This window comes from Phyllobates terribilis, unplaced genomic scaffold, assembly GCF_046119375.1.
Source record: "Phyllobates terribilis strain yellow unplaced genomic scaffold, ASM4611937v1 Scaffold_393__1_contigs__length_1774422, whole genome shotgun sequence".
In the NCBI taxonomy this organism is placed as follows: Eukaryota; Metazoa; Chordata; class Amphibia; order Anura; family Dendrobatidae; genus Phyllobates; species Phyllobates terribilis.
The window spans coordinates 1,637,511-1,657,686 of NW_027363153.1; the positions used below are offsets into that span (position 1 = coordinate 1,637,511).

At 44.5% G+C, this 20,176-nt stretch overlaps 16 non-coding genes across 16 annotated transcripts; all 16 read left to right on the forward strand.

Annotated features, from left to right (window-relative positions):
• Positions 1–230: 230 nt before the first annotated feature.
• LOC141224511 (U2 spliceosomal RNA) lies at positions 231–417 on the forward strand. The gene has a single exon (XR_012291912.1). It is a non-coding gene; the product is annotated as a U2 spliceosomal RNA (small nuclear RNA).
• Positions 418–1,532: 1,115 nt separating this feature from the next.
• On the forward strand, positions 1,533–1,723 carry LOC141224977 (U2 spliceosomal RNA). The gene has a single exon (XR_012292306.1). It is a non-coding gene; the product is annotated as a U2 spliceosomal RNA (small nuclear RNA).
• A 1,116-nt stretch (positions 1,724–2,839) lies between these two features.
• Positions 2,840–3,030, forward strand: LOC141224978 (U2 spliceosomal RNA). The gene has a single exon (XR_012292307.1). It is a non-coding gene; the product is annotated as a U2 spliceosomal RNA (small nuclear RNA).
• A 1,109-nt stretch (positions 3,031–4,139) lies between these two features.
• LOC141224979 (U2 spliceosomal RNA) lies at positions 4,140–4,330 on the forward strand. Its single transcript, XR_012292308.1, has one exon. It is a non-coding gene; the product is annotated as a U2 spliceosomal RNA (small nuclear RNA).
• Positions 4,331–5,439: 1,109 nt separating this feature from the next.
• LOC141224980 (U2 spliceosomal RNA) lies at positions 5,440–5,630 on the forward strand. The gene has a single exon (XR_012292309.1). It is a non-coding gene; the product is annotated as a U2 spliceosomal RNA (small nuclear RNA).
• Positions 5,631–6,746: 1,116 nt separating this feature from the next.
• LOC141225038 (U2 spliceosomal RNA) lies at positions 6,747–6,937 on the forward strand. The gene has a single exon (XR_012292364.1). It is a non-coding gene; the product is annotated as a U2 spliceosomal RNA (small nuclear RNA).
• A 1,115-nt stretch (positions 6,938–8,052) lies between these two features.
• Positions 8,053–8,243, forward strand: LOC141224527 (U2 spliceosomal RNA). Its single transcript, XR_012291919.1, has one exon. It is a non-coding gene; the product is annotated as a U2 spliceosomal RNA (small nuclear RNA).
• A 1,112-nt stretch (positions 8,244–9,355) lies between these two features.
• On the forward strand, positions 9,356–9,546 carry LOC141224981 (U2 spliceosomal RNA). Its single transcript, XR_012292310.1, has one exon. It is a non-coding gene; the product is annotated as a U2 spliceosomal RNA (small nuclear RNA).
• Positions 9,547–10,661: 1,115 nt separating this feature from the next.
• On the forward strand, positions 10,662–10,852 carry LOC141224983 (U2 spliceosomal RNA). Its single transcript, XR_012292312.1, has one exon. It is a non-coding gene; the product is annotated as a U2 spliceosomal RNA (small nuclear RNA).
• A 1,118-nt stretch (positions 10,853–11,970) lies between these two features.
• LOC141224984 (U2 spliceosomal RNA) lies at positions 11,971–12,161 on the forward strand. The gene has a single exon (XR_012292313.1). It is a non-coding gene; the product is annotated as a U2 spliceosomal RNA (small nuclear RNA).
• Positions 12,162–13,276: 1,115 nt separating this feature from the next.
• On the forward strand, positions 13,277–13,467 carry LOC141224985 (U2 spliceosomal RNA). Its single transcript, XR_012292314.1, has one exon. It is a non-coding gene; the product is annotated as a U2 spliceosomal RNA (small nuclear RNA).
• Positions 13,468–14,581: 1,114 nt separating this feature from the next.
• On the forward strand, positions 14,582–14,772 carry LOC141225039 (U2 spliceosomal RNA). Its single transcript, XR_012292365.1, has one exon. It is a non-coding gene; the product is annotated as a U2 spliceosomal RNA (small nuclear RNA).
• A 1,115-nt stretch (positions 14,773–15,887) lies between these two features.
• On the forward strand, positions 15,888–16,078 carry LOC141224986 (U2 spliceosomal RNA). Its single transcript, XR_012292315.1, has one exon. It is a non-coding gene; the product is annotated as a U2 spliceosomal RNA (small nuclear RNA).
• Positions 16,079–17,194: 1,116 nt separating this feature from the next.
• Positions 17,195–17,385, forward strand: LOC141224987 (U2 spliceosomal RNA). The gene has a single exon (XR_012292316.1). It is a non-coding gene; the product is annotated as a U2 spliceosomal RNA (small nuclear RNA).
• Positions 17,386–18,500: 1,115 nt separating this feature from the next.
• Positions 18,501–18,691, forward strand: LOC141224378 (U2 spliceosomal RNA). The gene has a single exon (XR_012291805.1). It is a non-coding gene; the product is annotated as a U2 spliceosomal RNA (small nuclear RNA).
• A 1,115-nt stretch (positions 18,692–19,806) lies between these two features.
• Positions 19,807–19,997, forward strand: LOC141224988 (U2 spliceosomal RNA). The gene has a single exon (XR_012292317.1). It is a non-coding gene; the product is annotated as a U2 spliceosomal RNA (small nuclear RNA).
• The last annotated feature ends 179 nt before the right edge of the window (positions 19,998–20,176 follow it).

Sequence of the window (20,176 nt, forward strand, 5' to 3'; positions counted from 1 at the left end):
GGATAAAAAGTGTGGAAATATTATTGATGCAGAAGGAATATGGAAGTTCAAGAAATGGAGATTTCTTGTAAAGTACAAATAGAATAAGTAATTTTGTTGTAGTTCCTTTTTGGTTCAATTCAAAATCCTTTAAAAAATTTTATAAAAAAAAAAAAATAAAAAATCCATGATATGATGAGAGGTTGCCTATCATACAAGCTTGCATGAGCCAATTTGATAAAGCACAGCCAATCTGACATGGGAAAAAAAAAAAAAAAAAAAAAATCTGTTCTTATCAGTTTAATATCTGATACGTCCCCTATCTGGGGACCATATATTAAATGGATTTTTAGAACAGGGAGATGGAAAAAGAGCTTGCTCTGTCCACTCCACGCATTGACCTGGTATTGCAGTATCTCCAGGACCGGTGCACCCCTTCTTTAATGCAGTTTCTAAAATCAGAAAGAATTGAATTCAATGTTTTTTGTTCATTTTGCTTGTTTGTCGGATTTTGGGATGGACTCTTTGGCTTTGCTTTTCTTCTCCTCATTGGATTTTTCATGTTCAAAGTTGCAGAAGCCAGATTACAAGCTCATTTTGGTTCAACTTCAGCAACTGTGCATTGCATTGCCATGTAATGTGATGCAATGCTATCTTTCTAGCTCTCCCTTTTTACTTCCTTTTGGATAAACAGACATATTAGGCAAGCATTTTGGAGCTTTCACCTAAATAACTACAGGTGGTGAGATAAGCTGCACAATATAATTGACCTTTCAGTATATTGTTGCACACACACCATCTATTTAGCAAATGCCCTTGTTATCAACAGCAGCCTTTTAAACTCACCTGAGCTAACAGGTATGTGCGCTGGTTACTCTGCTGCGCTTAAAATTTCTTTTTTGGTTTGCTACAATGCCTTTTCTGAAACGTTGTCTCCTTCTGCTGGAACACTGACTTCTTTCATTTAATGCCTGCAGACTATAAAAGAGAACCCAACCCAAAAAGTTTGGTTGATTAGTCTGTGGCATTCTGTTAAACTGTTGCTTATGGCGGTCTCTGTGAGCTTCTCAGCGACATTCAGCCAGCCAGGTATCCTGCCTGCAGTAGATGGAATGTGGCAATGGAACGCTGGCTGCGCGTGTCATAATAGGCTCTGAGCCTTTATATACCTGTGCACAGCAGCAGCCACCTTCAGTCTGCTGCTGGACAGCCAGCAGCAGCAGCAGCAGGAGAGGTATGTAATCAGGAGCCCTCCTGCTAAGGGTAGACAGCTGCTCGTTCCACCCCACCCCCCGCCTTAATTGGTTCTCCTCCCTTCCAACGGTGTTGAGGCGGGTGGGAACAGCAGGGGGTGAAGGTGCTGTGTTTAAAGAGGTGGAGTTATGCAGATCTAAAACGCGTGGATTGCAGCAGCAGCAAGCCGAAAAGTGCAGGCATGTAAGGGATCTAGAGGTTGACAACATGTCTTCTTAACGGGAGTCCAGGAGCTCATCTCCACAAATGGACTTTTCAGGATCCTTGGGTGGCTCCGTAGTTTGAAACCAATTCTGGTTATCGCTTCTCGGCCTTTTGGCTAAGATCAAGTGTAGTATCTGTTCTTATCAGTTTAATATCTGATACGTCCCCTATCTGGGGACCATATATTAAATGGATTTTTAGAACAGGGAGATGGAAAAAGAGCTTGCTCTGTCCACTCCACGCATTGACCTGGTATTGCAGTATCTCCAGGACCGGTGCACCCCTTCTTTAATGCAGTTTCTAAAATCAGAAAGAATTGAATTCAATGTTTTTTTGTTCATTTTGCTTGTTTGTCGGATTTTGGGATGGACTCTTTGGCTTTGCTTTTCTTCTCCTCATTGGATTTTTCATGTTCAAAGTTGCAGAAGCCAGATTACAAGCTCATTTTGGTTCAACTTCAGCAACTGTGCATTGCATTGCCATGTAATGTGATGCAATGCTATCTTTCTAGCTCTCCCTTTTTACTTCCTTTTGGATAAACAGACATATTAGGCAAGCATTTTGGAGCTTTCACCTAAATAACTACAGGTGGTGAGATAAGCTGCACAATATAATTGACCTTTCAATATATTGTTGCACACACACCATCTATTTAGCAAATGCCCTTGTTATCAACAGCAGCCTTTTAAACTCACCTGAGCTAACAGGTATGTGCGCTGGTTACTCTGCTGCGCTTAAAATTTCTTTTTTGGTTTGCTACAATGCCTTTTCTGAAACGTTGTCTCCTTCTGCTGGAACACTGACTTCTTTCATTTAATGCCTGCAGACTATAAAAGAGAACCCAACCCAAAAAGTTTGGTTGATTAGTCTGTGGCATTCTGTTAAACTGTTGCTTATGGCGGTCTCTGTGAGCTTCTCAGCGACATTCAGCCAGCCAGGTATCCTGCCTGCAGTAGATGGAATGTGGCAATGGAACGCTGGCTGCGCGTGTCATAATAGGCTCTGAGCCTTTATATACCTGTGCACAGCAGCAGCCACCTTCAGTCTGCTGCTGGACAGCCAGCAGCAGCAGCAGCAGGAGAGGTATGTAATCAGGAGCCCTCCTGCTAAGGGTAGACAGCTGCTCGTTCCACCCCACCCCCCGCCTTAATTGGTTCTCCTCCCTTCCAACGGTGTTGAGGCGGGTGGGAACAGCAGGGGGTGAAGGTGCTGTGTTTAAAGAGGTGGAGTTATGCAGATCTAAAACGCGTGGATTGCAGCAGCAGCAAGCCGAAAAGTGCAGGCATGTAAGGGATCTAGAGGTTGACAACATGTCTTCTTAACGGGAGTCCAGGAGCTCATCTCCACAAATGGACTTTTCAGGATCCTTGGGTGGCTCCGTAGTTTGAAACCAATTCTGGTTATCGCTTCTCGGCCTTTTGGCTAAGATCAAGTGTAGTATCTGTTCTTATCAGTTTAATATCTGATACGTCCCCTATCTGGGGACCATATATTAAATGGATTTTTAGAACAGGGAGATGGAAAAAGAGCTTGCTCTGTCCACTCCACGCATTGACCTGGTATTGCAGTATCTCCAGGACCGGTGCACCCCTTCTTTAATGCAGTTTCTAAAATCAGAAAGAATTGAATTCAATGTTTTTTGTTCATTTTGCTTGTTTGTCGGATTTTGGGATGGACTCTTTGGCTTTGCTTTTCTTCTCCTCATTGGATTTTTCATGTTCAAAGTTGCAGAAGCCAGATTACAAGCTCATTTTGGTTCAACTTCAGCAACTGTGCATTGCATTGCCATGTAATGTGATGCAATGCTATCTTTCTAGCTCTCCCTTTTTACTTCCTTTTGGATAAACAGACATATTAGGCAAGCATTTTGGAGCTTTCACCTAAATAACTACAGGTGGTGAGATAAGCTGCACAATATAATTGACCTTTCAGTATATTGTTGCACACACACCATCTATTTAGCAAATGCCCTTGTTATTAACAGCAGCCTTTTAAACTCACCTGAGCTAACAGGTATGTGCGCTGGTTACTCTGCTGCGCTTAAAATTTCTTTTTTGGTTTGCTACAATGCCTTTTCTGAAACGTTGTCTCCTTCTGCTGGAACACTGACTTCTTTCATTTAATGCCTGCAGACTATAAAAGAGAACCCAACCCAAAAAGTTTGGTTGATTAGTCTGTGGCATTCTGTTAAACTGTTGCTTATGGCGGTCTCTGTGAGCTTCTCAGCGACATTCAGCCAGCCAGGTATCCTGCCTGCAGTAGATGGAATGTGGCAATGGAACGCTGGCTGCGCGTGTCATAATAGGCTCTGAGCCTTTATATACCTGTGCACAGCAGCAGCCACCTTCAGTCTGCTGCTGGACAGCCAGCAGCAGCAGGAGAGGTATGTAATCAGGAGCCCTCCTGCTAAGGGTAGACAGCTGCTCGTTCCACCCCACCCCCCGCCTTAATTGGTTCTCCTCCCTTCCAACGGTGTTGAGGCGGGTGGGAACAGCAGGGGGTGAAGGTGCTGTGTTTAAAGAGGTGGAGTTATGCAGATCTAAAACGCGTGGATTGCAGCAGCAGCAAGCCGAAAAGTGCAGGCATGTAAGGGATCTAGAGGTTGACAACATGTCTTCTTAACGGGAGTCCAGGAGCTCATCTCCACAAATGGACTTTTCAGGATCCTTGGGTGGCTCCGTAGTTTGAAACCAATTCTGGTTATCGCTTCTCGGCCTTTTGGCTAAGATCAAGTGTAGTATCTGTTCTTATCAGTTTAATATCTGATACGTCCCCTATCTGGGGACCATATATTAAATGGATTTTTAGAACAGGGAGATGGAAAAAGAGCTTGCTCTGTCCACTCCACGCATTGACCTGGTATTGCAGTATCTCCAGGACCGGTGCACCCCTTCTTTAATGCAGTTTCTAAAATCAGAAAGAATTGAATTCAATGTTTTTTGTTCATTTTGCTTGTTTGTCGGATTTTGGGATGGACTCTTTGGCTTTGCTTTTCTTCTCCTCATTGGATTTTTCATGTTCAAAGTTGCAGAAGCCAGATTACAAGCTCATTTTGGTTCAACTTCAGCAACTGTGCATTGCATTGCCATGTAATGTGATGCAATGCTATCTTTCTAGCTCTCCCTTTTTACTTCCTTTTGGATAAACAGACATATTAGGCAAGCATTTTGGAGCTTTCACCTAAATAACTACAGGTGGTGAGATAAGCTGCACAATATAATTGACCTTTCAGTATATTGTTGCACACACACCATCTATTTAGCAAATGCCCTTGTTATTAACAGCAGCCTTTTAAACTCACCTGAGCTAACAGGTATGTGCGCTGGTTACTCTGCTGCGCTTAAAATTTCTTTTTTGGTTTGCTACAATGCCTTTTCTGAAACGTTGTCTCCTTCTGCTGGAACACTGACTTCTTTCATTTAATGCCTGCAGACTATAAAAGAGAACCCAACCCAAAAAGTTTGGTTGATTAGTCTGTGGCATTCTGTTAAACTGTTGCTTATGGCGGTCTCTGTGAGCTTCTCAGCGACATTCAGCCAGCCAGGTATCCTGCCTGCAGTAGATGGAATGTGGCAATGGAACGCTGGCTGCGCGTGTCATAATAGGCTCTGAGCCTTTATATACCTGTGCACAGCAGCAGCCACCTTCAGTCTGCTGCTGGACAGCCAGCAGCAGCAGGAGAGGTATGTAATCAGGAGCCCTCCTGCTAAGGGTAGACAGCTGCTCGTTCCACCCCACCCCCCGCCTTAATTGGTTCTCCTCCCTTCCAACGGTGTTGAGGCGGGTGGGAACAGCAGGGGGTGAAGGTGCTGTGTTTAAAGAGGTGGAGTTATGCAGATCTAAAACGCGTGGATTGCAGCAGCAGCAAGCCGAAAAGTGCAGGCATGTAAGGGATCTAGAGGTTGACAACATGTCTTCTTAACGGGAGTCCAGGAGCTCATCTCCACAAATGGACTTTTCAGGATCCTTGGGTGGCTCCGTAGTTTGAAACCAATTCTGGTTATCGCTTCTCGGCCTTTTGGCTAAGATCAAGTGTAGTATCTGTTCTTATCAGTTTAATATCTGATACGTCCCCTATCTGGGGACCATATATTAAATGGATTTTTAGAACAGGGAGATGGAAAAAGAGCTTGCTCTGTCCACTCCACGCATTGACCTGGTATTGCAGTATCTCCAGGACCGGTGCACCCCTTCTTTAATGCAGTTTCTAAAATCAGAAAGAATTGAATTCAATGTTTTTTTGTTCATTTTGCTTGTTTGTCGGATTTTGGGATGGACTCTTTGGCTTTGCTTTTCTTCTCCTCATTGGATTTTTCATGTTCAAAGTTGCAGAAGCCAGATTACAAGCTCATTTTGGTTCAACTTCAGCAACTGTGCATTGCATTGCCATGTAATGTGATGCAATGCTATCTTTCTAGCTCTCCCTTTTTACTTCCTTTTGGATAAACAGACATATTAGGCAAGCATTTTGGAGCTTTCACCTAAATAACTACAGGTGGTGAGATAAGCTGCACAATATAATTGACCTTTCAGTATATTGTTGCACACACACCATCTATTTAGCAAATGCCCTTGTTATCAACAGCAGCCTTTTAAACTCACCTGAGCTAACAGGTATGTGCGCTGGTTACTCTGCTGCGCTTAAAATTTCTTTTTTGGTTTGCTACAATGCCTTTTCTGAAACGTTGTCTCCTTCTGCTGGAACACTGACTTCTTTCATTTAATGCCTGCAGACTATAAAAGAGAACCCAACCCAAAAAGTTTGGTTGATTAGTCTGTGGCATTCTGTTAAACTGTTGCTTATGGCGGTCTCTGTGAGCTTCTCAGCGACATTCAGCCAGCCAGGTATCCTGCCTGCAGTAGATGGAATGTGGCAATGGAACGCTGGCTGCGCGTGTCATAATAGGCTCTGAGCCTTTATATACCTGTGCACAGCAGCAGCCACCTTCAGTCTGCTGCTGGACAGCCAGCAGCAGCAGCAGCAGGAGAGGTATGTAATCAGGAGCCCTCCTGCTAAGGGTAGACAGCTGCTCGTTCCACCCCACCCCCCGCCTTAATTGGTTCTCCTCCCTTCCAACGGTGTTGAGGCGGGTGGGAACAGCAGGGGGTGAAGGTGCTGTGTTTAAAGAGGTGGAGTTATGCAGATCTAAAACGCGTGGATTGCAGCAGCAGCAAGCCGAAAAGTGCAGGCATGTAAGGGATCTAGAGGTTGACAACATGTCTTCTTAACGGGAGTCCAGGAGCTCATCTCCACAAATGGACTTTTCAGGATCCTTGGGTGGCTCCGTAGTTTGAAACCAATTCTGGTTATCGCTTCTCGGCCTTTTGGCTAAGATCAAGTGTAGTATCTGTTCTTATCAGTTTAATATCTGATACGTCCCCTATCTGGGGACCATATATTAAATGGATTTTTAGAACAGGGAGATGGAAAAAGAGCTTGCTCTGTCCACTCCACGCATTGACCTGGTATTGCAGTGTCTCCAGGACCGGTGCACCCCTTCTTTAATGCAGTTTCTAAAATCAGAAAGAATTGAATTCAATGTTTTTTGTTCATTTTGCTTGTTTGTCGGATTTTGGGATGGACTCTTTGGCTTTGCTTTTCTTCTCCTCATTGGATTTTTCATGTTCAAAGTTGCAGAAGCCAGATTACAAGCTCATTTTGGTTCAACTTCAGCAACTGTGCATTGCATTGCCATGTAATGTGATGCAATGCTATCTTTCTAGCTCTCCCTTTTTACTTCCTTTTGGATAAACAGACATATTAGGCAAGCATTTTGGAGCTTTCACCTAAATAACTACAGGTGGTGAGATAAGCTGCACAATATAATTGACCTTTCAGTATATTGTTGCACACACACCATCTATTTAGCAAATGCCCTTGTTATCAACAGCAGCCTTTTAAACTCACCTGAGCTAACAGGTATGTGCGCTGGTTACTCTGCTGCGCTTAAAATTTCTTTTTTGGTTTGCTACAATGCCTTTTCTGAAACGTTGTCTCCTTCTGCTGGAACACTGACTTCTTTCATTTAATGCCTGCAGACTATAAAAGAGAACCCAACCCAAAAAGTTTGGTTGATTAGTCTGTGGCATTCTGTTAAACTGTTGCTTATGGCGGTCTCTGTGAGCTTCTCAGCGACATTCAGCCAGCCAGGTATCCTGCCTGCAGTAGATGGAATGTGGCAATGGAACGCTGGCTGCGCGTGTCATAATAGGCTCTGAGCCTTTATATACCTGTGCACAGCAGCAGCCACCTTCAGTCTGCTGCTGGACAGCCAGCAGCAGCAGCAGCAGGAGAGGTATGTAATCAGGAGCCCTCCTGCTAAGGGTAGACAGCTGCTCGTTCCACCCCACCCCCCGCCTTAATTGGTTCTCCTCCCTTCCAACGGTGTTGAGGCGGGTGGGAACAGCAGGGGGTGAAGGTGCTGTGTTTAAAGAGGTGGAGTTATGCAGATCTAAAACGCGTGGATTGCAGCAGCAGCAAGCCGAAAAGTGCAGGCATGTAAGGGATCTAGAGGTTGACAACATGTCTTCTTAACGGGAGTCCAGGAGCTCATCTCCACAAATGGACTTTTCAGGATCCTTGGGTGGCTCCGTAGTTTGAAACCAATTCTGGTTATCGCTTCTCGGCCTTTTGGCTAAGATCAAGTGTAGTATCTGTTCTTATCAGTTTAATATCTGATATGTCCCCTATCTGGGGACCATATATTAAATGGATTTTTAGAACAGGGAGATGGAAAAAGAGCTTGCTCTGTCCACTCCACGCATTGACCTGGTATTGCAGTATCTCCAGGACCGGTGCACCCCTTCTTTAATGCAGTTTCTAAAATCAGAAAGAATTGAATTCAATGTTTTTTGTTCATTTTGCTTGTTTGTCGGATTTTGGGATGGACTCTTTGGCTTTGCTTTTCTTCTCCTCATTGGATTTTTCATGTTCAAAGTTGCAGAAGCCAGATTACAAGCTCATTTTGGTTCAACTTCAGCAACTGTGCATTGCATTGCCATGTAATGTGATGCAATGCTATCTTTCTAGCTCTCCCTTTTTACTTCCTTTTGGATAAACAGACATATTAGGCAAGCATTTTGGAGCTTTCACCTAAATAACTACAGGTGGTGAGATAAGCTGCACAATATAATTGACCTTTCAGTATATTGTTGCACACACACCATCTATTTAGCAAATGCCCTTGTTATCAACAGCAGCCTTTTAAACTCACCTGAGCTAACAGGTATGTGCGCTGGTTACTCTGCTGCGCTTAAAATTTCTTTTTTGGTTTGCTACAATGCCTTTTCTGAAACGTTGTCTCCTTCTGCTGGAACACTGACTTCTTTCATTTAATGCCTGCAGACTATAAAAGAGAACCCAACCCAAAAAGTTTGGTTGATTAGTCTGTGGCATTCTGTTAAACTGTTGCTTATGGCGGTCTCTGTGAGCTTCTCAGCGACATTCAGCCAGCCAGGTATCCTGCCTGCAGTAGATGGAATGTGGCAATGGAACGCTGGCTGCGCGTGTCATAATAGGCTCTGAGCCTTTATATACCTGTGCACAGCAGCAGCCACCTTCAATCTGCTGCTGGACAGCCAGCAGCAGCAGCAGGAGAGGTATGTAATCAGGAGCCCTCCTGCTAAGGGTAGACAGCTGCTCGTTCCACCCCACCCCCCGCCTTAATTGGTTCTCCTCCCTTCCAACGGTGTTGAGGCGGGTGGGAACAGCAGGGGGTGAAGGTGCTGTGTTTAAAGAGGTGGAGTTATGCAGATCTAAAACGCGTGGATTGCAGCAGCAGCAAGCCGAAAAGTGCAGGCATGTAAGGGATCTAGAGGTTGACAACATGTCTTCTTAACGGGAGTCCAGGAGCTCATCTCCACAAATGGACTTTTCAGGATCCTTGGGTGGCTCCGTAGTTTGAAACCAATTCTGGTTATCGCTTCTCGGCCTTTTGGCTAAGATCAAGTGTAGTATCTGTTCTTATCAGTTTAATATCTGATACGTCCCCTATCTGGGGACCATATATTAAATGGATTTTTAGAACAGGGAGATGGAAAAAGAGCTTGCTCTGTCCACTCCACGCATTGACCTGGTATTGCAGTATCTCCAGGACCGGTGCACCCCTTCTTTAATGCAGTTTCTAAAATCAGAAAGAATTGAATTCAATGTTTTTTGTTCATTTTGCTTGTTTGTCGGATTTTGGGATGGACTCTTTGGCTTTGCTTTTCTTCTCCTCATTGGATTTTTCATGTTCAAAGTTGCAGAAGCCAGATTACAAGCTCATTTTGGTTCAACTTCAGCAACTGTGCATTGCATTGCCATGTAATGTGATGCAATGCTATCTTTCTAGCTCTCCCTTTTTACTTCCTTTTGGATAAACAGACATATTAGGCAAGCATTTTGGAGCTTTCACCTAAATAACTACAGGTGGTGAGATAAGCTGCACAATATAATTGACCTTTCAGTATATTGTTGCACACACACCATCTATTTAGCAAATGCCCTTGTTATCAACAGCAGCCTTTTAAACTCACCTGAGCTAACAGGTATGTGCACTGGTTACTCTGCTGCGCTTAAAATTTCTTTTTTGGTTTGCTACAATGCCTTTTCTGAAACGTTGTCTCCTTCTGCTGGAACACTGACTTCTTTCATTTAATGCCTGCAGACTATAAAAGAGAACCCAACCCAAAAAGTTTGGTTGATTAGTCTGTGGCATTCTGTTAAACTGTTGCTTATGGCGGTCTCTGTGAGCTTCTCAGCGACATTCAGCCAGCCAGGTATCCTGCCTGCAGTAGATGGAATGTGGCAATGGAACGCTGGCTGCGCGTGTCATAATAGGCTCTGAGCCTTTATATACCTGTGCACAGCAGCAGCCACCTTCAGTCTGCTGCTGGACAGCCAGCAGCAGCAGCAGCAGGAGAGGTATGTAATCAGGAGCCCTCCTGCTAAGGGTAGACAGCTGCTCGTTCCACCCCACCCCCCGCCTTAATTGGTTCTCCTCCCTTCCAACGGTGTTGAGGCGGGTGGGAACAGCAGGGGGTGAAGGTGCTGTGTTTAAAGAGGTGGAGTTATGCAGATCTAAAACGCGTGGATTGCAGCAGCAGCAAGCCAAAAAGTGCAGGCATGTAAGGGATCTAGAGGTTGACAACATGTCTTCTTAACGGGAGTCCAGGAGCTCATCTCCACAAATGGACTTTTCAGGATCCTTGGGTGGCTCCGTAGTTTGAAACCAATTCTGGTTATCGCTTCTCGGCCTTTTGGCTAAGATCAAGTGTAGTATCTGTTCTTATCAGTTTAATATCTGATACGTCCCCTATCTGGGGACCATATATTAAATGGATTTTTAGAACAGGGAGATGGAAAAAGAGCTTGCTCTGTCCACTCCACGCATTGACCTGGTATTGCAGTATCTCCAGGACCGGTGCACCCCTTCTTTAATGCAGTTTCTAAAATCAGAAAGAATTGAATTCAATGTTTTTTGTTCATTTTGCTTGTTTGTCGGATTTTGGGATGGACTCTTTGGCTTTGCTTTTCTTCTCCTCATTGGATTTTTCATGTTCAAAGTTGCAGAAGCCAGATTACAAGCTCATTTTGGTTCAACTTCAGCAACTGTGCATTGCATTGCCATGTAATGTGATGCAATGCTATCTTTCTAGCTCTCCCTTTTTACTTCCTTTTGGATAAACAGACATATTAGGCAAGCATTTTGGAGCTTTCACCTAAATAACTACAGGTGGTGAGATAAGCTGCACAATATAATTGACCTTTCAGTATATTGTTGCACACACACCATCTATTTAGCAAATGCCCTTGTTATCAACAGCAGCCTTTTAAACTCACCTGAGCTAACAGGTATGTGCGCTGGTTACTCTGCTGCGCTTAAAATTTCTTTTTTGGTTTGCTACAATGCCTTTTCTGAAACGTTGTCTCCTTCTGCTGGAACACTGACTTCTTTCATTTAATGCCTGCAGACTATAAAAGAGAACCCAACCCAAAAAGTTTGGTTGATTAGTCTGTGGCATTCTGTTAAACTGTTGCTTATGGCGGTCTCTGTGAGCTTCTCAGCGACATTCAGCCAGCCAGGTATCCTGCCTGCAGTAGATGGAATGTGGCAATGGAACGCTGGCTGCGCGTGTCATAATAGGCTCTGAGCCTTTATATACCTGTGCACAGCAGCAGCCACCTTCAGTCTGCTGCTGGACAGCCAGCAGCAGCAGCAGCAGCAGGAGAGGTATGTAATCAGGAGCCCTCCTGCTAAGGGTAGACAGCTGCTCGTTCCACCCCACCCCCCGCCTTAATTGGTTCTCCTCCCTTCCAACGGTGTTGAGGCGGGTGGGAACAGCAGGGGGTGAAGGTGCTGTGTTTAAAGAGGTGGAGTTATGCAGATCTAAAACGCGTGGATTGCAGCAGCAGCAAGCCGAAAAGTGCAGGCATGTAAGGGATCTAGAGGTTGACAACATGTCTTCTTAACGGGAGTCCAGAAGCTCATCTCCACAAATGGACTTTTCAGGATCCTTGGGTGGCTCCGTAGTTTGAAACCAATTCTGGTTATCGCTTCTCGGCCTTTTGGCTAAGATCAAGTGTAGTATCTGTTCTTATCAGTTTAATATCTGATACGTCCCCTATCTGGGGACCATATATTAAATGGATTTTTAGAACAGGGAGATGGAAAAAGAGCTTGCTCTGTCCACTCCACGCATTGACCTGGTATTGCAGTATCTCCAGGACCGGTGCACCCCTTCTTTAATGCAGTTTCTAAAATCAGAAAGAATTGAATTCAATGTTTTTTGTTCATTTTGCTTGTTTGTCAGATTTTGGGATGGACTCTTTGGCTTTGCTTTTCTTCTCCTCATTGGATTTTTCATGTTCAAAGTTGCAGAAGCCAGATTACAAGCTCATTTTGGTTCAACTTCAGCAACTGTGCATTGCATTGCCATGTAATGTGATGCAATGCTATCTTTCTAGCTCTCCCTTTTTACTTCCTTTTGGATAAACAGACATATTAGGCAAGCATTTTGGAGCTTTCACCTAAATAACTACAGGTGGTGAGATAAGCTGCACAATATAATTGACCTTTCAGTATATTGTTGCACACACACCATCTATTTAGCAAATGCCCTTGTTATCAACAGCAGCCTTTTAAACTCACCTGAGCTAACAGGTATGTGCGCTGGTTACTCTGCTGCGCTTAAAATTTCTTTTTTGGTTTGCTACAATGCCTTTTCTGAAACGTTGTCTCCTTCTGCTGGAACACTGACTTCTTTCATTTAATGCCTGCAGACTATAAAAGAGAACCCAACCCAAAAAGTTTGGTTGATTAGTCTGTGGCATTCTGTTAAACTGTTGCTTATGGCGGTCTCTGTGAGCTTCTCAGCGACATTCAGCCAGCCAGGTATCCTGCCTGCAGTAGATGGAATGTGGCAATGGAACGCTGGCTGCGCGTGTCATAATAGGCTCTGAGCCTTTATATACCTGTGCACAGCAGCAGCCACCTTCAGTCTGCTGCTGGACAGCCAGCAGCAGCAGCAGCAGGAGAGGTATGTAATCAGGAGCCCTCCTGCTAAGGGTAGACAGCTGCTCGTTCCACCCCACCCCTCGCCTTAATTGGTTCTCCTCCCTTCCAACGGTGTTGAGGCGGGTGGGAACAGCAGGGGGTGAAGGTGCTGTGTTTAAAGAGGTGGAGTTATGCAGATCTAAAACGCGTGGATTGCAGCAGCAGCAAGCCGAAAAGTGCAGGCATGTAAGGGATCTAGAGGTTGACAACATGTCTTCTTAACGGGAGTCCAGGAGCTCATCTCCACAAATGGACTTTTCAGGATCCTTGGGTGGCTCCGTAGTTTGAAACCAATTCTGGTTATCGCTTCTCGGCCTTTTGGCTAAGATCAAGTGTAGTATCTGTTCTTATCAGTTTAATATCTGATACGTCCCCTATCTGGGGACCATATATTAAATGGATTTTTAGAACAGGGAGATGGAAAAAGAGCTTGCTCTGTCCACTCCACGCATTGACCTGGTATTGCAGTATCTCCAGGACCGGTGCACCCCTTCTTTAATGCAGTTTCTAAAATCAGAAAGAATTGAATTCAATGTTTTTTGTTCATTTTGCTTGTTTGTCGGATTTTGGGATGGACTCTTTGGCTTTGCTTTTCTTCTCCTCATTGGATTTTTCATGTTCAAAGTTGCAGAAGCCAGGTTACAAGCTCATTTTGGTTCAACTTCAGCAACTGTGCATTGCATTGCCATGTAATGTGATGCAATGCTATCTTTCTAGCTCTCCCTTTTTACTTCCTTTTGGATAAACAGACATATTAGGCAAGCATTTTGGAGCTTTCACCTAAATAACTACAGGTGGTGAGATAAGCTGCACAATATAATTGACCTTTCAATATATTGTTGCACACACACCATCTATTTAGGAAATGCCCTTGTTATCAACAGCAGCCTTTTAAACTCACCTGAGCTAACAGGTATGTGCGCTGGTTACTCTGCTGCGCTTAAAATTTCTTTTTTGGTTTGCTACAATGCCTTTTCTGAAACGTTGTCTCCTTCTGCTGGAACACTGACTTCTTTCATTTAATGCCTGCAGACTATAAAAGAGAACCCAACCCAAAAAGTTTGGTTGATTAGTCTGTGGCATTCTGTTAAACTGTTGCTTATGGCGGTCTCTGTGAGCTTCTCAGCGACATTCAGCCAGCCAGGTATCCTGCCTGCAGTAGATGGAATGTGGCAATGGAACGCTGGCTGCGCGTGTCATAATAGGCTCTGAGCCTTTATATACCTGTGCACAGCAGCAGCCACCTTCAGTCTGCTGCTGGACAGCCAGCAGCAGCAGCAGCAGGAGAGGTATGTAATCAGGAGCCCTCCTGCTAAGGGTAGACAGCTGCTCGTTCCACCCCACCCCCGCCTTAATTGGTTCTCCTCCCTTCCAACGGTGTTGAGGCGGGTGGGAACAGCAGGGGGTGAAGGTGCTGTGTTTAAAGAGGTGGAGTTATGCAGATCTAAAACGCGTGGATTGCAGCAGCAGCAAGCCGAAAAGTGCAGGCATGTAAGGGATCTAGAGGTTGACAACATGTCTTCTTAACGGGAGTCCAGGAGCTCATCTCCACAAATGGACTTTTCAGGATCCTTGGGTGGCTCCGTAGTTTGAAACCAATTCTGGTTATCGCTTCTCGGCCTTTTGGCTAAGATCAAGTGTAGTATCTGTTCTTATCAGTTTAATATCTGATACGTCCCCTATCTGGGGACCATATATTAAATGGATTTTTAGAACAGGGAGATGGAAAAAGAGCTTGCTCTGTCCACTCCACGCATTGACCTGGTATTGCAGTATCTCCAGGACTGGTGCACCCCTTCTTTAATGCAGTTTCTAAAATCAGAAAGAATTGAATTCAATGTTTTTTGTTCATTTTGCTTGTTTGTCGGATTTTGGGATGGACTCTTTGGCTTTGCTTTTCTTCTCCTCATTGGATTTTTCATGTTCAAAGTTGCAGAAGCCAGATTACAAGCTCATTTTGGTTCAACTTCAGCAACTGTGCATTGCATTGCCATGTAATGTGATGCAATGCTATCTTTCTAGCTCTCCCTTTTTACTTCCTTTTGGATAAACAGACATATTAGGCAAGCATTTTGGAGCTTTCACCTAAATAACTACAGGTGGTGAGATAAGCTGCACAATATAATTGACCTTTCAGTATATTGTTGCACACACACCATCTATTTAGCAAATGCCCTTGTTATCAACAGCAGCCTTTTAAACTCACCTGAGCTAACAGGTATGTGCGCTGGTTACTCTGCTGCGCTTAAAATTTCTTTTTTGGTTTGCTACAATGCCTTTTCTGAAACGTTGTCTCCTTCTGCTGGAACACTGACTTCTTTCATTTAATGCCTGCAGACTATAAAAGAGAACCCAACCCAAAAAGTTTGGTTGATTAGTCTGTGGCATTCTGTTAAACTGTTGCTTATGGCGGTCTCTGTGAGCTTCTCAGCGACATTCAGCCAGCCAGGTATCCTGCCTGCAGTAGATGGAATGTGGCAATGGAACGCTGGCTGCGCGTGTCATAATAGGCTCTGAGCCTTTATATACCTGTGCACAGCAGCAGCCACCTTCAGTCTGCTGCTGGACAGCCAGCAGCAGCAGCAGCAGGAGAGGTATGTAATCAGGAGCCCTCCTGCTAAGGGTAGACAGCTGCTCGTTCCACCCCACCCCCCGCCTTAATTGGTTCTCCTCCCTTCCAACGGTGTTGAGGCGGGTGGGAACAGCAGGGGGTGAAGGTGCTGTGTTTAAAGAGGTGGAGTTATGCAGATCTAAAACGCGTGGATTGCAGCAGCAGCAAGCCGAAAAGTGCAGGCATGTAAGGGATCTAGAGGTTGACAACATGTCTTCTTAACGGGAGTCCAGGAGCTCATCTCCACAAATGGATTTTTCAGGATCCTTGGGTGGCTCCGTAGTTTGAAACCAATTCTGGTTATCGCTTCTCGGCCTTTTGGCTAAGATCAAGTGTAGTATCTGTTCTTATCAGTTTAATATCTGATACGTCCCCTATCTGGGGACCATATATTAAATGGATTTTTAGAACAGGGAGATGGAAAAAGAGCTTGCTCTGTCCACTCCACGCATTGACCTGGTATTGCAGTATCTCCAGGACCGGTGCACCCCTTCTTTAATGCAGTTTCTAAAATCAGAAAGAATTGAATTTAATGTTTTTTTGTTCATTTTGCTTGTTTGTCGGATTTTGGGATGGACTCTTTGGCTTTGCTTTTCTTCTCCTCATTGGATTTTTCATGTTCAAAGTTGCAGAAGCCAGATTACAAGCTCATTTTGGTTCAACTTCAGCAACTGTGCATTGCATTGCCATGTAATGTGATGCAATGCTATCTTTCTAGCTCTCCCTTTTTACTTCCTTTTGGATAAACAGACATATTAGGCAAGCATTTTGGAGCTTTCACCTAAATAACTACAGGTGGTGAGATAAGCTGCACAATATAATTGACCTTTCAGTATATTGTTGCACACACACCATCTATTTAGCAAATGCCCTTGTTATCAACAGCAGCCTTTTAAACTCACCTGAGCTAACAGGTATGTGCGCTGGTTACTCTGCTGTGCTTAAAATTTCTTTTTTGGTTTGCTACAATGCCTTTTCTGAAACGTTGTCTCCTTCTGCTGGAACACTGACTTCTTTCATTTAATGCCTGCAGACTATAAAAGAGAACCCAACCCAAAAAGTTTGGTTGATTAGTCTGTGGCATTCTGTTAAACTGTTGCTTATGGCGGTCTCTGTGAGCTTCTCAGCGACATTCAGCCAGCCAGGTATCCTGCCTGCAGTAGATGGAATGTGGCAATGGAACGCTGGCTGCGCGTGTCATAATAGGCTCTGAGCCTTTATATACCTGTGCACAGCAGCAGCCACCTTCAGTCTGCTGCTGGACAGCCAGCAGCAGCAGCAGCAGGAGAGGTATGTAATCAGGAGCCCTCCTGCTAAGGGTAGACAGCTGCTCGTTCCACCCCACCCCCCGCCTTAATTGGTTCTCCTCCCTTCCAACGGTGTTGAGGCGGGTGGGAACAGCAGGGGGTGAAGGTGCTGTGTTTAAAGAGGTGGAGTTATGCAGATCTAAAACGCGTGGATTGCAGCAGCAGCAAGCCGAAAAGTGCAGGCATGTAAGGGATCTAGAGGTTGACAACATGTCTTCTTAACGGGAGTCCAGGAGCTCATCTCCACAAATGGACTTTTCAGGATCCTTGGGTGGCTCCGTAGTTTGAAACCAATTCTGGTTATCGCTTCTCGGCCTTTTGGCTAAGATCAAGTGTAGTATCTGTTCTTATCAGTTTAATATCTGATACGTCCCCTATCTGGGGACCATATATTAAATGGATTTTTAGAACAGGGAGATGGAAAAAGAGCTTGCTCTGTCCACTCCACGCATTGACCTGGTATTGCAGTATCTCCAGGACCGGTGCACCCCTTCTTTAATGCAGTTTCTAAAATCAGAAAGAATTGAATTCAATGTTTTTTGTTCATTTTGCTTGTTTGTCGGATTTTGGGATGGACTCTTTGGCTTTGCTTTTCTTCTCCTCATTGGATTTTTCATGTTCAAAGTTGCAGAAGCCAGATTACAAGCTCATTTTGGTTCAACTTCAGCAACTGTGCATTGCATTGCCATGTAATGTGATGCAATGCTATCTTTCTAGCTCTCCCTTTTTACTTCCTTTTGGATAAACAGACATATTAGGCAAGCATTTTGGAGCTTTCACCTAAATAACTACAGGTGGTGAGATAAGCTGCACAATATAATTGACCTTTCAGTATATTGTTGCACACACACCATCTATTTAGCAAATGCCCTTGTTATCAACAGCAGCCTTTTAAACTCACCTGAGCTAACAGGTATGTGCGCTGGTTACTCTGCTGCGCTTAAAATTTCTTTTTTGGTTTGCTACAATGCCTTTTCTGAAACGTTGTCTCCTTCTGCTGGAACACTGACTTCTTTCATTTAATGCCTGCAGACTATAAAAGAGAACCCAACCCAAAAAGTTTGGTTGATTAGTCTGTGGCATTCTGTTAAACTGTTGCTTATGGCGGTCTCTGTGAGCTTCTCAGCGACATTCAGCCAGCCAGGTATCCTGCCTGCAGTAGATGGAATGTGGCAATGGAACGCTGGCTGCGCGTGTCATAATAGGCTCTGAGCCTTTATATACCTGTGCACAGCAGCAGCCACCTTCAGTCTGCTGCTGGACAGCCAGCAGCAGCAGCAGCAGGAGAGGTATGTAATCAGGAGCCCTCCTGCTAAGGGTAGACAGCTGCTCGTTCCACCCCACCCCCCGCCTTAATTGGTTCTCCTCCCTTCCAACGGTGTTGAGGCGGGTGGGAACAGCAGGGGGTGAAGGTGCTGTGTTTAAAGAAGTGGAGTTATGCAGATCTAAAACGCGTGGATTGCAGCAGCAGCAAGCCGAAAAGTGCAGGCATGTAAGGGATCTAGAGGTTGACAACATGTCTTCTTAACGGGAGTCCAGGAGCTCATCTCCACAAATGGACTTTTCAGGATCCTTGGGTGGCTCCGTAGTTTGAAACCAATTCTGGTTATCGCTTCTCGGCCTTTTGGCTAAGATCAAGTGTAGTATCTGTTCTTATGAGTTTAATATCTGATACGTCCCCTATCTGGGGACCATATATTAAATGGATTTTTAGAACAGGGAGATGGAAAAAGAGCTTGCTCTGTCCACTCCACGCATTGACCTGGTATTGCAGTATCTCCAGGACCGGTGCACCCCTTCTTTAATGCACTTTCTAAAATCAGAAAGAATTGAATTCAATGTTTTTTGTTCATTTTGCTTGTTTGTCGGATTTTGGGATGGACTCTTTGGCTTTGCTTTTCTTCTCCTCATTGGATTTTTCATGTTCAAAGTTGCAGAAGCCAGATTACAAGCTCATTTTGGTTCAACTTCAGCAACTGTGCATTGCATTGCCATGTAATGTGATGCAATGCTATCTTTCTAGCTCTCCCTTTTTACTTCCTTTTGGATAAACAGACATATTAGGCAAGCATTTTGGAGCTTTCACCTAAATAACTACAGGTGGTGAGATAAGCTGCACAATATAATTGACCTTTCAGTATATTGTTGCACACACACCATCTATTTAGCAAATGCCCTTGTTATCAACAGCAGCCTTTTAAACTCACCTGAGCTAACAGGTATGTGCGCTGGTTACTCTGCTGTGCTTAAAATTTCTTTTTTGGTTTGCTACAATGCCTTTTCTGAAACGTTGTCTCCTTCTGCTGGAACACTGACTTCTTTCATTTAATGCCTGCAGACTATAAAAGAGAACCCAACCCAAAAAGTTTGGTTGATTAGTCTGTGGCATTCTGTTAAACTGTTGCTTATGGCGGTCTCTGTGAGCTTCTCAGCGACATTCAGCCAGCCAGGTATCCTGCCTGCAGTAGATGGAATGTGGCAATGGAACGCTGGCTGCGCGTGTCATAATAGGCTCTGAGCCTTTATATACCTGTGCACAGCAGCAGCCACCTTCAGTCTGCTGCTGGACAGCCAGCAGCAGCAGCAGCAGGAGAGGTATGTAATCAGGAGCCCTCCTGCTAAGGGTAGACAGCTGCTCGTTCCACCCCACCCCCCGCCTTAATTGGTTCTCCTCCCTTCCAACGGTGTTGAGGCGGGTGGGAACAGCAGGGGGTGAAGGTGCTGTGTTTAAAGAGGTGGAGTTATGCAGATCTAAAACGCGTGGATTGCAGCAGCAGCAAGCCGAAAAGTGCAGGCATGTAAGGGATCTAGAGGTTGACAACATGTCTTCTTAACGGGAGTCCAGGAGCTCATCTCCACAAATGGACTTTTCAGGATCCTTGGGTGGCTCCGTAGTTTGAAACCAATTCTGGTTATCGCTTCTCGGCCTTTTGGCTAAGATCAAGTGTAGTATCTGTTCTTATCAGTTTAATATCTGATACGTCCCCTATCTGGGGACCATATATTAAATGGATTTTTAGAACAGGGAGATGGAAAAAGAGCTTGCTCTGTCCACTCCACGCATTGACCTGGTATTGCAGTATCTCCAGGACCGGTGCACCCCTTCTTTAATGCAGTTTCTAAAATCAGAAAGAATTGAATTCAATGTTTTTTGTTCATTTTGCTTGTTTGTCGGATTTTGGGATGGACTCTTTGGCTTTGCTTTTCTTCTCCTCATTGGATTTTTCATGTTCAAAGTTGCAGAAGCCAGATTACAAGCTCATTTTGGTTCAACTTCAGCAACT